The sequence below is a fragment of the Chrysemys picta genome, chromosome 6 (genome assembly GCF_011386835.1).
Source record: "Chrysemys picta bellii isolate R12L10 chromosome 6, ASM1138683v2, whole genome shotgun sequence".
NCBI lineage: Eukaryota > Metazoa > Chordata > Testudines > Emydidae > Chrysemys > Chrysemys picta.
The window spans coordinates 23,470,096-23,485,879 of record NC_088796.1 but is presented as its reverse complement, the minus strand read 5'-3'; the positions used below and the strand labels follow the sequence as shown (position 1 = coordinate 23,485,879).

Genomic DNA, 15,784 nt, shown 5'->3' with positions numbered 1-15,784 from the left:
GGCTTAAAACATCTTAACCTTCAGAGCACTTGTGCCTGCCTACATATCATACTGTATACTCCTATACCCCTTCTCTTGTCCTTAGGCCCACCCAAGTCTCTCTCTGATCATTCCCATTTATTCTTTCCCTCTCTCATGTCTTTGTCACTTCTTTCTCATTACAATTTTACTACAATATGTCTTGAATAGTTTTCCATTACTACAGGACAAGGCTCCTGCCTCAAGATATTCCTACGAACATACCTATTCTGGGAAGCTTTCAAACTACACTGACCACACCAACCTCTGATTAACTTGGCATTATTGATGCTGCACTTTTCTATAGCCCCCCTCTCACAAAGCACGGATAACATTTTTTTGCATTTTCCATATATAAACTTGCTGTTCGACTTTTTGGCACTATAGAAATGATAAATAATTAGGAGTCATGGCCTTAAAGCCTCTCTCTCCTCTCTTTGTAAAGGAGGTCACCTCCTAAAGACCTGTCTCCTCCCATTTGGTAAGACTAGTGCTTGAAATCTCACTCAAGCACATTGTTCAGAAGCCATTGTGAAGATCCCTTGATATAATCAGACAATTGTCTTCTGTATGTGGGATTAGCCAACTGGGTCACATCAAATGTTGGCTTCTCTGTTCTAGTATGACACACTTGATCCAGAGGGAGGAAAACAGGGCAAACATATCTTTGGGATGTGGGACAGCCACAAGAAAATCCAGACTGTCTCACCCACATCAGAGCTGGTGACAAATCCACTAGCAGAAGACCACAGCCCTCTTGCAAGACATACCAGCTATAATTTCTAACCCCCACTTCCTTCCACCTTAAAATATTGCCTGCCACCGCATTTAATATATTTTTGTTCCAACAAAAACATTTATAACATGTTTTCCAAAATGCTTAAAGTTAAAAAATAAATTAAAAAATAGAATTGGAAGAAAATGTGTTTATTGGAAAACATCTGTGTATCCTTAAAGTAACAAAATGTACAGGAGTTCATTACCTATCCATTCCTGTATTTTTATAAAGGGTTATTAGTTCTGCACAATTTTCCATTAGCATACGCATTAGAGATTCCATAGTAAATAGAGCAACTGTTTCTTTCCATGGCAAATACTGCAACTATTTCTTTTTAACTTTGTTTTTTTTTTTCAATGACCTGAATTGAATTGAAACAAAACAAAAAAATAAAATGTTAAAAATATTCTATAAAAATGGTACATCTGTTAAGGCTGCCTGAGGACAAGTTGTTTGATAAATGTCTACATTTTTTCAGACATGGGAATTCTTAAGCAAAGTGGGATGCTTGGTATGTTCATTTGCATGCCAATACCCAGAATGCTCTTCCAGCTCATAGCTATTTGATATCTGTCTCTAAGTTGTGGGAAGAAAACAAAAGGTTTTGATGTGCTTGCGTTGTGTGGGCACTGAATTCTTTAGTACGGCGTAGGGGTGTTATTGTGCAAATTAAAGTGTTTTTGTTTGGGTCTTAGACGTGTTCATTGTAAGGCAGATGTGATGTAGACAAGGTAAGCAAGTGTTGATTCTAACTCCCTGTGTTAGACCCTGCTGAGTTAATCTCATGATAATAAAGTAGAACTTATTGCAATTTTTATTTTCAAAGTGCTGCACAAAATGTATCTAATTAACTTCCCTCCCCTTCACCCCCGGCCCATTGAGATAGGCAAGGTGGTAAGCTGACAAAGAATATATCTGCAGATCAGGCCTGCTCTTTAATGTCTGTAACTTGGGCAGAATCTAAAAATAGGTCCTGTTGAGAAATAAAAGACTTTTCCCCCTTTTCTAAACAAGCAAAGACCATGCATTCACTTCTGAGAAAACAACTGAATCGCTTGGAAGCAATAAATCAAATGCGATTGAACTTTGGGAGTATCATGTGTATTTCTTTTTGTTTAAATTACTCTTCAAATAAAAGTAAAACCTCTGACCATCTTTTTCAGATGCTATTAATGATGAAGCAGTATATAAAATAATATATTACCAATTCCTCTGCAATGCCAAAGACATTTGTATAGGAGATTTGCCTGAGTAGAGCCTGCAGGACTGGATGCACAGGAAGTACTACTGATATAAGTAGGAAATATACTTCATTAGGAACAGCAAGACTGGCTTGCATATTTTTGCCCCTGTACTCTTTAGGCAACGGTTTTTTGACCAGAGCTTAGCTTGTATATTTATGGTACTATGTCCTCTGATATGGGTGGAAAAAAAAAGCCACAATTTAGATAAACATGAGGGAATAGGAATTTCCATTGGCCACCTGTGTGAAATTAAGATTGTTTTCCTTTCTATGGGTCTGGACCTAAAGTAGGGTTGCCATATTTAAACAGTGAAAAAAGAGGACACTCCACGGGGGCCCTGGCCCTGCTCCAACTCTGCCCCTTCCCCGCCCCCATTCCAACCCCTTCCCCAAAGTCCCCACCCCAACTCCGCCCCCTTTCCTGAGCACCACGCATTCCCCCTCCTCCCTCCCGCCCCCCAGGCTCCGGCTGCTGCTGCGTTGGGGAAGCTGCTTCGGCCCCCACCGCGGTGGAGAGCGGCGGGAGCCAGGAAAGTTGAAGCCCGGGGAGGAGGCGGCTGCGCGCTCGGATGCTGCTGCTGCCTCCGTGCCCCGGCAGATCGGGGGAGTTGTTAGTTTTGGCTTTGCTGCAGCCACTCGCACTCGGGGTCCCCTGAGCGTCTTTTCCCGAGCGCTACCAGCTTCACAGTTTGCCGCGCGGCAAACCGTGAAGCCGGTAGTGCTCGGGCAAAAGATGCTCGGGGGACCCCGAGTGCGAGTGGCTGCAGCAAAACTAAAAACTCCCCCGATCTTCAGGGGCACAGAGGTGGCGGGTGGCATCTGAGCGCGCAGCCGCCTCCTCCCTGGGCTCCAGCTGCTGCTGCGCTGGGGAAGTTGCTTCGGCCCCTGCTGCGGTGGAGAGCAGTGGGAGCCGGGAAAGTTGGAGCCCGGGAAGGAGGCGGCTGCGCGCTCAGATGCCGCTGCCGCCTCCATGTCCCGGCAGATCGGGGGAGTTGTTAGTTTTGGCTTTGCTGCAGCCACTCGCACTCGGGGTCCCCTTATCATGCCTCTCTATTTTCCCGGACATGTTCGGCTTTTTGGAAATTCCTCCCGGACGGGGATTTGAGGACCAAAAAGCTGGACATGTCTGGGAAAATCCAGATGTATGGTAACCCTAACCTAAAGATCACTGGAATGAGCTTACCCCTTCACCTGGCTTCCCAGTCAAGAGCAATGACCAGATCAATGGCTTTACAACAGACTAGACCAGCTGTCCTACCTCTGTCTTAACTTCCATTTTCTCTCATTATAGCCTCCTCCAGTGAACTGCATTATCAGCAGATCCATCTTTGGGGCTGTTTCCCCATTTACACTGTCCCCACAACTGTCAATTTCCCACAACTTACAGTCCCCACAACTGACTTCTGACTCTGAGAAAAACCCGTAGGCTTCTGCCAGCAGCACTTGCATTACTGTGAGTGAGCAGCAGCTCAGTAGGCCCTTCCTCTGCGTTGTCAATGGAACCTCCATCCACAAGGTGGGGGGCAGCTTAATGAATATCTGGTTCAGCTGAAAAATGTTGACATGGAGAACCAAGGCAAAGGGGACCTAGAGTCCAACAGCTCTCAACAATTGTGGCAACAGCCACTGAGAGAGAGGAGGCAACACTGGGCAAGGGGAGGGTGTCAGAGTAAGGGAGAGACCTAGCAGCACGTCACTCAGAAATGATGCAGTTAGAGGATAGGGTGAACAAACCCCTTTGAGATGAGAGAGTAAAAGGAGGCATGGAAGACCTCCCAGTGAGGAGAGTACGGGGACAGCATGTACCTCTTGTGCAGGAAGGGAAAGAGAAGGCACGACTGGGGAGAGAATTGAATATAGGGAGCAGCACAGTAAATAAAGGGATTAGCCTTTAAGGGGAGTTATTTTAGAGTTGTACACGGGGTATAACTAGAAGTAATAGCATGGAATTAACAAAAATAAAGTTCAGGCAGAAGAAAACTTTCCAGAGTGGGAGGTGTATGTATTAGACTCTGGTCTTTTCTTCCAAGGGTAGGTCTGCACTTACCTCCGGGTCCGGCAGTAAGCAATCGATCTTCTGGGATCGATCCCGGAAGTGCTCGCCGTCGACACCGGTACTCCAGCTCGGCGAGAGGAGTACGTGGCATCGATGGGGGAGCCTGCCTGCCGCGTCTGGACCCGCGGTAAGTTCGAACTAAGGTACTTCGAATTCAGCTACGTTATTAACGTAGCTGAATTTGCGTACCTTAGTTCGAAGTGGGGGGTTAGTGTGGACCAGGCCCAAGAGAAGTGGCAGAAGCCCCATTGCTAAGGACTTTCAAAACTAGACTGAATACTAAAAAGTACCCCAAAAAGAGCCAGCCTGCAGTGGCAGGGAGAGGGTCTGGATGACCTAATAGGTCTTTTCCATTCCCAATTTCTCTGATTCTGTTAGTTATGTTCCTCCTGGGTTATGACCCTTGCACAAGTAGCTAGGCTCCACTTCTGACCCAAAGGAGGCTCAACAGTGGCCTGAAGAGCCCTAGAAAAGTCATCTCACTAAAATTTCTGAAAAATCATTGATTTGCAGTACAGACTCTGGACACTAGAGTGAGCTGGGACTCATGGCCATTCCTTAGACTAACTCTTTCTAAAAATAAAGAGTTAGTTTTAGATAGATCTAGTGTGAGTTAATGATGAAGAAAGATGAAAGGGCATCTACCAAATCCTTCAGACTATGGGTATTTTTACAGAATTTAGTCAAACTCAGCAAATCAAAATTTTCTATTGTATTTATGATGTACAAGCTTATAATGCACATTTTCCATGAAAACAATCTGAGGCTAAGCTATAGACTTCAATTTTGAGTTAGTGGCTTGCTTAGTGAATAAATTAAACTGGGAGTTAGATTAGAGAGAAGTGCCCTGGAAAGGGAACATATGGTTTTTATTAAATTAGCACTTTAATAAACTGCAAATGGCAGAACTCCTAAAGCGCACAATTGTATTTAATTGAATTATTTGAATAAGCACTTGCTGTTTTGGAATAAAACCTGTCTTCCTGCACCGTAAGCTATTTTGTTTCATATTTCAGTACACAGGTAATGATAGATACACTTCAAATGTTTCTGAATTAGGATTTGGTTTGGCTAAAAAATTGGATGCACCTATGGAAATTATCCAAGCCTCATACATCTGCCAAACTGGGCTTTGATCCTGCTGCACGCTACTGCGTGGAAATAACATAACAGCAGCTTTTTCTGCAGAACCTCAGCTCTTTTAGCTCTAAGCCTAGCTACAAACTGGAATCTGAACATTTCTGAAAGGCATGGTGCCAAACCTGGGGTAGGTTTACCATGAACTTCTTTAGTCTCAGTTTCAATATAGCTATTAGTGTTTACAGATTAAGAAAAACAAAACACTCCAATAACTATAAATTAAGCACATGAAAGGATTTCCATTTCTATACCTGCATTTGTATCTAAAATAAGTCATATGTTGTATTTAGTTAGCAATTAATTTGGTGTGTTTCAGTGTAAAGGGAAAAAATGGACTTGCACTTTTTTCTGTGTGCTTCTTTATGAAGTACAATGGCAGCCTTTAAGGAGTTGTTTTAAAGATAGTTCTCTCTTTTACATTGGGAAGATTCTAATGACCGGAGAACTAGCAAAATGTTGACATCACAAGAGCCAAAAAAAGTGAAAGCTGAGTAACTGAAATAAGATGTTTAGTCAGAATGTTTAAAACCCTTTGTTTTTAATTTGTTAATATCTATTCAGCTTTATTGGCTAATTAAGCTCTTGGCAATTAAGCTCTAAGGCTACATCTACACTACAGGGGGGGGTCGATTTAAGATACGCAAATTCAGCTACGTGAATAGCGTAGCTGAATTCGACGTATCGCAGCCGACTTACCCTGCTGTAGGGACGGCGGCAAAATCGACCTCTGCGGCTTCCCGTCGACGGCGCTTACTCCCACCTCCGCTGGTGGAGTAAGAGCGTCGATTCGGGGATCGACGATCCGTTGGGACGCGATAAATCGATCCCCTGAGAGATCTATTTCTACCCGCCGATTCAGGCGGGTAGTGTAGACCCAGCCTAAGACTCAATACCTTTTCTCTGCCGAGAGCCATCAGAAGGCCTCCATCAACACCAGGAAATAGAATTACAACCAATGCCCCCCCTAAACCTCCCCCCACCCCAAAACCTAACACACCAAACCCTTTCAGATCCTCTTTATATATCATAAAGGAGGGGAAAAAGGGGGCATAATCCCAACTTCTAAAAAAATCCTTTACACACCACCTTTACAGACCCGATCCAATGCTGTGAGTGCCTCCTGTGAGTTCCCCAATGTCCATTAACAGTGATGGAGAAAGTAAGATAGTGTCTCCTCACTGAAAGAACAAAGAATGTAGGCCATGCTTACAGGTGGGGGACTCTATCCTGGGAAGCAGTGACACCACAAGAGATTTGGGGGTCATGGTGGATAATCAACTGAACTTGAGCTCCCAGTGCAACGCTGTGGCCAAAAGGCCTAATGCAGTCCTGGGACACAAATAGGGGAATCTTGTGTAGAAGAGGTTATTTGACCTCTATATTTGGCAATGGTGCAGAAATACTGTGTCCAGTTCTGGTGCACACAATTCAAAAAGGACGTTGATAAGCTGGAGAGGGTTCAGAGAAGAGCCACAAGAATGATTCAAGGATTAGAGCACATACCTTCTAGTGACTGAGCTCCTTGAGTCTATCTATTTAGCTTAACAAAGAGAAAGTTAAGGGATGATTTGATTATAGTCTATAGGTATCCACATGGGGAACAAATATTTAATAGTGGGCTCTTCACCCTAGTAGAGAAAGGTGTAACATAAGCCGATGGCTGGAGGTTTAAGCCAGACAAATTCAGACTGCAAATAAGACACCGTTTTTTAATGGTGAGAGTAATTAACCATTGGAACAATTTACCAAGGGTTGTGGTAAATCTCCATCACTGTCAAATTTTAAATTGAGATTGGATGTTTATCTAAGAGCTATGCTCTTGTAATTATTCTGGGGAAGTGCTGTGCCCTGTGTTATACAAGTCAGACTAGATGATCACAGTGATCCCTTTTGGCCTTGGAAGCTAAAAGGAGAGAAGACTGGCAGTGGTGAGAACAGTGCCCTCTGCTGTTACTCCTACTGCACAGTGTGGAGGGGCACCTGTAACTTTACTTTTGCAGAGTACGGGTGCCTATTTTGAGGTCTGTAACAGAGTCCGCTCGCCACTGTGGTTTTCTTTGTGTCAGGTAACTTGACCCCCCGGCCAGGTCTCAGTCTTTTAGCCCACCCCTTCTGGAATCACCATTGTCCAAACTAAAAGTTCAGATAACTGTCTTTGACAGAAAAAGAGCTTCCACCCTCTCAGGCTCTTCTTTAGCCATTCTCTCCCCCAGTTATTCAGGGTCTCTCCCAAGCCTCCCTGCTCATTCAGGGGCCAGCGGGATCCATTTTGCTCCCTTCAGTCTCTCCGCTCCAGCCTTTCCCTAGCTGGGCCCTCTCAGTACTTAAACCTGGCTTTTTCCATACAGGAATCACCCAATTCCTCTCAGGTGAGGCCCATCCTGTAATCAGCATTGGCTCCAGGCTCTTCAGCTCATGGGGAAAGCCACCCTGTTATAGATAGGGTTCAAACCTTGTATTTCAAAAAGTAAAGGACTGTTTTCCTAGCACTCCTGCCCCACCCCTCCTCTCAATATTATCATCATCAGTAAGCAGTACTCACCTACACTCGCCAGCAGTATTTCTTGCTGCTTTTCATGGCACTCAGCAACTCCCAATCTTGTACAGAGATGAAAAAATAAAGGACATCCCTTATAATAAGGGACTCTTGGCAACCCTAGATAGGGCCATTGAATGTTGATCCAGCTAGGACACCATAAGTACATGTGTATCTGACACTATCTGTTTATAATGATTGTAATAGTGGGACAGGCACAGTAGAGATTTATATTTCAATACTGGGCATCACAACCATGTCATGAGTGGCCAGAGCTGGTCGTCATAGCCAGAGCCCACAGTCACAAGGCAGGAGTCAGCTGGATCAGGATACCAGGTCAGAAACAGAACACAAACTGGAGATCAAAACCCTGAGTCAGGAACCAGAGTCAGGATACCAGGAGGTCAGACTCAGGAGACAAACTGGAGGTCAGAACTACAAATCAAATGCCAGGAAATCAAGTGAGGGGAGCAGGAAGCACAAGGCACACACAATCCAGAACAGAGGAGAATCCAGTTGTTCAGATAGCTTCCTGTTCCTGCTGCTGGCTTAAATAGAGCCAGGAGGCCAATCAGCTGCTCCAGGACTCCACCAACAGGACTGCAGAAGTGGCATCTCAAAGTAAGGCTGCGCTTCATGAGTCCCAGGTAAGCAAGTATCAGCAAGCTACCAGATGGAAGGTTGGTGTGTCGCTGTGTCTATAAACCCTGCAGCCCTAGGTTTGAGACCTGTGGGTTGTGACACTGGATCTCCTTTAGGGAAATAGCTACTTATGTCAAAGTATGGAGTGGTTTTGTGATGCAGTCAAACGCATATTAAGAACTAGATGAAAACTGTCACATGAATGTCATGGATAACCATCCAAGGCAGACTTGAGCCCAAGAAGTCGATTTACTTTGCTACTATATTTATGATCATGTGCAAGAGTTTTTCATATGCAACTCCCACTGGTGTTTGCATTCACAGAGAAACAAAAAATGTGGTCTCCCTACAATCTCAAATAATTAATAACATGAAATTTGGCCACCTCTAACAGAGGTGATCCCTCCTCCTAACCCAATTCAGCACTGATAATAGAAAATGGGCTCCTTTGTTTCCAAATTTGATCCACGGTGCATAAAACCTTGGCTATCTAAAGAGTGAAAATATTGATCATTAACTGGCTCCTTATGTGGTAATCTCAGAGACAACAACACAGCCAGCACGGTTGTCTGTGTTTCCAAACAAGTTAGCTCTTGCTGCTGGATCTTTTACAGTTGGCTTTGACTCCACTGACTGTCATGCAAAAGAGAAGTATGCTGGGAGGAGACACCATGGGGAAAATGGTATTGCATACTGTTACATTTTTAGGTAATTAAAATAAGCTTGTTTTCTAAATATTTCTCTGATGGCAGCAAATGCTTGGAAAATAAATAACAAAGAAGCATGGGAGTACTTTTTTTTTAAATTGGAAAAATGTTTAGTAATATATTAACTCAAAAAAAAAGTGTCTGTGACATTCTACTGTTAACTTATGTGTGCTATTCTCTGATGTAGGCGATGGTGTAACCACATGTATCCTGTTAAATAATAATGTGAATGATAGCTAATCTTGTTTATGTTAAAGGCTGGATCTTGTGCCATGCTGTATGTTGTGCTGGTGGCAGTAAGAGGGTAGGAAGCTGCTGTTCCTCCCACTCCATATGGGATTTCTCGCTAGTGCTTGAGAATGATAGTAGGAGATGATAGTTCCTGCATTCCCTGGGCCAGATCCTCAGGAGGGGTAAATCGGCATAACTCAAATGTAGTCAATGAAGCTATGCTGATTTGTGTCCGCTGTCAATCTTGTTTCCAAGGAGGCAGTTTTCTGGTGTGATGCATCTCCGGGCTTGTCTATACTTACGCGCTGGTTCGGCGGCAGGCAATCGAACTTCTGGGTTCGATTTATCGCGTCTTGTCTGGACGCGATAAATCGAACCCAGAAGTGCTCCCCGTCGACTCCGGTAATCCTGCTCGGCGTGAGGAGTACGTGGAGTCGACGGGGGAGCCTGCCTGCCGCGTCTGGACCGCGGTAAGTTTGAACTAAGGTACGTTGACTTCAGCTATGTTATTCACGTAGCTGAAGTTGCGTTCCTTAGTTCAAATTGGGGGGTTAGTGTAGACCAGGCCTAAGGATCTCCAGCAGGCTAGCACAACAATGCGTATCCCATTACACAGTGCACTTGCCTGTACAGGTCACTTGTAGGGTGGCAGGACTCTTAGATCAAAAGACATACCTGACAACATCCTTGCTTCCCTTAGCCATGTTAGCTAAGGCAGAATTTTGTCCTAAGGGTTAGGTGGTCATTAATTATTATTATTATTTTGTATTATTGCTCGTAGAGGCCCCAATTAGGGATCCACATTTTACACGCATATAATTAAAAAACAGCCCCTTTCCCAAAGAGTTTCCAGTATAGAGCATTTGTCAAGTTTCTAGATTTTAGAAGGATATCTCCACATTTTTCAGTGTTTCAGTATCCAAAGCAGGCAAACACTGTTTTCACCCTGATATATACAGTAGAATCTGCTTGTATTGCTCTCTTTGGGAAACAGTCTACCTGGTCCTTATAGTCAAATTGATAACAAGTTACACATGGTAGCAGACACTACATTTCTTTTCAATGGCAATGGTACCATTAATTTCAATATTTTCAAGAGATGAAACCAACATCCAGGATCCCAACCCACCTGAACTTTGGTGTGATTGAAAGTTGAATTTGCAAACAGCCCTTGTCTTTACAATGAATCAAACAAAATCCTAGACCCAAACAACCAAAGTTTGGGATGGGTTCATAACTGGGATCCCAGTTTTGCTGCCCATGTTAACTATTTTCACTGCAAATGCAAAACAACTTTCGCAGTAGAGTGCTGTTTTACTTAAATTCATAATAAACCAAAAGAACACTGACCTTTGTTTATATTTGGTACGGAAATTATATCTGCATTGTATCAGCAACTGGGCTACATAATAAGTGCACTTTCTGTTTTGTGAATATCTAAGTAATACAATACTCCATTACCCTTGAATCTTTACCATCCCATATCTGCTTGTGAGCTGGGTTACGGTCAGTCAATGTCCTTGTCTTTCTATGAAGCTTAAAAGCATTGAACAATTCCTAAATGTTTGTCCACGCTGTCTAACTGGCTCTTTGGCACTGATTCAATAGTCTGTAAAATCTTTACCTTACTGCAATATGAAAGCACAGGATTCACATGCCACATTTTTGGTTAGGTTGTTTAGAATGTGGTGAGTCATATTTGTACGGTACAGTTGGCTTTTATCAGCCTCTAATTACCTTTAAAATTGATCTTTATAACTGAAACTCAGCTGGTTCTTTTAATAAGGCCATGTTAACAAATGAGGTCACATTTTCAAGTTGGCAAGAGCCAGCCTGTTGTTTTCCAGGCTGCATATTAAAAAGTAGGTAGTAGTTCCTGCTGGCTAGGATTTTTTTTTTCTGTGAAGCATATGGAATGCCCCATGGGGAAGAGGTTGCTGGAACATAAGAATTGGCATACTGGATCAGATCGGAGTCCAGCTACTTGGAATCTTGTCTCTAATAGCGGCCAGCACCAGATGCTTCAGAAGAAGATATAAGAACCCTACAATAGACAGATATGGGATATTCTGCTCCCCACATTAGGTTTCATCCTGATCTCTAATAGTTAGAAATTAGTTATAAGCCCTAAAGCATGAAGTTTAATCTCTCATCTTATTAAAAGATGAAATACATCCTAGAATACTCAAGGAGCTGACTGAGTCGATATCTGAGCCACTAGCAACTATCTTTAAAAAATCATGGAAGACAGTAGAGATTCCAGAGAGCTGGAAAAGGGAATATAGTGCCAATCTATACAAAAATAAATAAGTACAACCAGGGGAATTACATACCACAGTCAGCTTAACATCAGTACTCGGAAAGATAATGGTGCAAATAATTAATCCATCAATTTGCAAACACCTAGAAGATAATAAGATCATAAGTAACAGCATGGATTTGTCAAGAACAAATCAGGTCAAACCAACCTAATGGCTTTCTTTGACAGGGTAATAAGCTTTGTGGCTAGGGAGAAGCAGTAGATGTGGTATATCTTGACTTCAGTAAGGCTTTTGATACTATCTAGCATGACCTTCTCATAAACGAACTAGGGAAATACAACCTAGATGGAGCTATCGTAAGGTGGGTGCATAACTGGTTGGAAAACTGTTCCCAGAGAGTAGTTATCAGTGCTTCACAGTCAAGCTGGAAGGGCAAATGAAGTGGGGTCCTGCAGGGATCAGTTCTGGGTCAGGTTCTGTTCAATATCTTCATCAGAGATTTAGATAATGGCATAGAGAGTACACTTATAAAGTTTGTGGACGATACCAAGCTGGGAGGGGTTGCAAGTGCTTTGGAGGATGGGATTAAAATTCAAAATGATCTGGACAAACTGGAGAAATGGTCTGAAGTAAATAAGATGAAATTCAATAAGGATAAATGCAAAGTACTCCATTTAGGAAGGAACAATCAGTTGTACACATACAAAATGGGAAATGACTGCCTCGGAAGTAGTATTGCAGAAAGGGATCTGGGGGTCATAGTGGATCACAAGCTAAATATGACTCAATGATGTAACACTGTTGCAAAAAAAGCAAACATTCTGGGATGTATTAGCAGGAGTGTTGTAAGCAAGACATGAGAATTAATTCTTCAGCTCTACTCCACACTGATTAGGATTCAACTGGAGTATTGTATCCAGTTCTGGGTGCCACATTTCAGGAAAGATATGGACAAATTGGAGAAAGTCCAGAGAAGAGCAACAAAAATTATTAAAGATCTGGAAAACATGACCTATGAGGAAAGATTGAAAAAACTGGGTTTGTTTAGTCTGGAGAAGAGAAGACTGAGAGGGGACATGGTAACAGTTTTCAAATACATAAAAGGTTGTTACAAGGAGGAGCGAGAAAAACTGTTCTCCTTAACTTCTGAGGATAGGACAAGAAGCAATGGGCTTAAATTGCAGCAAGGGCAGTTTAGACTGCACATTAGGAAAACCATCCTGTTAACGTAGTTAAGCACTTGAATAAATTACCTAGGGAGGTTGTGGAATTTCCATCATTGGAGATTTTTAAAAGCAGGTTAGACAAATACCTGTCAGGGATGGTGTAGATAATACTTAGTCCTCCCTTGAGTGCAGGGGACTGGACTAGAAGACCTCTCAAGGTCCCTTCCAGTCTTACGATTCTATGATTCTTCTACCTACCTCACCATGCTCGTCCCCTTCTTCCCCAACTTGTCCCTGTCCCAATTCTGTCTCTTCCTCATCCTGGCTCCTTGTCCTATTATCCTTGCCTACCCAGTCTGACTCTACACTCCTCAGGCTTCTCATTGGCATGACCCATGCATGGGCAGTCAGCCTAATGGTCACAGCAGCAGCAGTCAGAGGCCAGGAACAGCGCTGTAAGTCAGAGCCAGAGTCAGGAACCAGAGCCAAGGTTCAGAGTCTGAGTCAGAGTCAGGAGTCCAAAAGCAAGCTGAAAGGCGGGTCCAGGACCACAACTGGCAGGGGAGTTCACCTTGTTGCACAGACACTTCTTGGAACTCCTCTTGGTCTTAAATAGAGTTCCTGGACCAATTAGGGGCCAAAAGGGAAGCTTTAAGTCCGGCTTTCTAAGGTGGTACTGCCTGTTTATTTATCGCCACAGAGTTTATACGGTAATGTATACAGCCCTATCACAGCTGCTGGGTGGCAGTGAGGAGACATCGGCTATCCCTAGGACCTGGGTTTTAGTCCCTGCAGAGCTTCACATCACCAACACCTCCCATGCCCCTTAAGGGTGCTGCTGGATCATGCTCAACAGCGTGATTTTTGTGGAAGGCGTCCACAAGTTTGGATGCGTGGACATGGTCAGCTGGTTCCCAGGACTGTTCTTCAGAGCCTCTCCAGCCAATGAAGTACAATAGGTTGCCCTGCTTTATCCTGGAGTCAAGCACGTTGTGACTACATATTATTTGTGGTCCTGGACACATACCAGCAAAGGTGGTGGTTATTTTTGATGGGGGAATGGATTTTCCGTGTAAGGTTTTAGGAGAGATGTTTGGAATACAGGGTGCAACTTGAGAGATTGAGACAGGCAGAGTTTGAAGGTAACGGGGTTGATTTTTTTGACAGATATGGTAAAGGCCAAGGAATTGGTGATCTAGTTCACAGGAAGGCTGGTTGGTGCAGAGGTGTTTCATGGATAGGCACCCTTTTTGGCCTACTGAAAATGTTGGTCTCTTTCATTGTCGATGGTCTGCATACTACTTGTAGGCCTTCTTTGCTTCCTTAAGGTGGCTTCTTAATTTCTCTTGGACCTGGTGAATCTGCTGAATCCAGTTGATAGCTGCCAGGTTTGGGGAGGCCAGAGGTAATGCCGGGTGAACTGGGGGTGGAACCTGTAATTGGCAAAGAAAAGTCTCTGCCCAGTGGAGACATGATCGGTGTTGTTATATGCAAATTCTGTAGAGGGCCAGTTATTCTGCTGATAACTGACTAAGCACCATAGGCATTGTTCTAGTATGTGGTTTAGCCTCTCTGTCTGGCCATCTACCTGTTGGTGGTATGTTGAAGAGGTGTAAGCATGGACCCCTTGAAGGGCCTCACATCAGAAGCACAAGATGAACTGAAGGTCTCTATCCAAAGTGATACAGTTTGGAAGCCATGGAGGCAGATGACGTGTTCCACTAGGAGTTGGGCTATTTCTTTGGAGAATGGTAGGTGGGTGCAGGGGCAAAGTGTGCCATCTTAGTAAATTGGTCCATGACAGTCAGGACTAACATGTGGCTGCTGGACTCAGAGAGTTTGACGATAAAATCCAGGGTGATAACAGCCCAAGGCCTGGGCCAGCCCTTCACGGGCAAGAGAAGGCAAAGGGATTTGTTGCACAGTGTCTTGGTGCTGATGCACAAGTCATAGGAGTCAACATAAGTCTGTGTATGGCTTACATCCAGGGCCAGGAGAAAAAAATGGGAGGCTATGTGACAGGTTTTAAGATGACTGAAATGGCTCGCTAGGGGAGAGTCATGGCACAGACACAGTGCCTCCACTCAAGGGCATCCCAAAGGTATATATATTTGTCTATTTACCTCTCACATGTAACGTTGTCACATGTAGTGTTATCCTTTGTCTCTGTCCCTAGCTCTTTGGGAGAGACCCCATTCCTGAGGCTGAAAATGATTAGATCTTAAAGGATGGCATTGTTAAGAAAGTTACAGGGCTTGAGGATGTAGGACAGTTCCCTGCTAGGCATTTCTTGGCCTAAGTAATATTCCACCTTTCTAGATAGTGAGTCCACCTTCTCATTACGGGCCACCAGCCGGTAAGTGATGATATAGTCAAAGAGAGAGAAGAACACTGCCCACCTGACTTGCCTCTGGTTCAGTACTTTGGCCTTGTGTAGATAGTCAAGGTTTTTGTGGTACCGGATACTGGGCTGCTTCACGGTAATGACACCATTCTTCATAAGCGGCTTTGGTTGCCAGGAGTTCCTTATCCAAGATCTCAAAATTTTGTTCTGTGTGGGTGAGTTTCCTGGAGTAGTAGACACATGGGTGTAATAACGATTCCGGACCATGTTGCTGAGAGACCACTGCTCCTATTACTGTGTTAGACATTTCAATTTCCACAATAAAGGCCTGCGTTGGGTCCAGGTATACCAGGATGTGAGCAGTGGCAAAGGTGATCTTGAGTCATTTTGGGCTTTGTGGGACCAAATAAATCTGGCATTTTTGCAGAGAAGGATGGTCATGGGCACTATTTGCCCTGAAAAATCTGAAATAAACACTGATAGAAAATGAAGCCTAAGAAGCATTGTAGACTGGGGGTACTATGTAGAGTGGTTAACTCTGATTTCGATATCGCATAGATTCAACCATAAGGGGCTGTTGCCCCAGGTTACAAATCTATACGGCAGTTGTAGCCCCGATGTAGGGTAGCATGTCTGCATTCTTTTTCTCAAAAATGGCCATG

At 43.7% G+C, this 15,784-nt stretch overlaps 1 long non-coding RNA gene across 13 annotated transcripts in view; it reads right to left on the bottom strand.

The window, feature by feature from the left end:
- Window positions 1-15,784, bottom strand: part of LOC101952367 (uncharacterized) — a 41,399-nt gene that overhangs the window by 13,560 nt on the left and 12,055 nt on the right. For 3 of the 13 annotated variants that reach the window (XR_006174535.2, XR_002887949.3, XR_010602135.1), the window contains exon 3: window positions 11,685-11,754. The exons of the other annotated variants lie outside the window; for them this stretch is intronic. This is a non-coding gene — a long non-coding RNA (uncharacterized LOC101952367). The remainder of the gene's footprint in view (window positions 1-11,684; window positions 11,755-15,784) is intronic. 13 annotated transcript variants of the gene reach the window in all.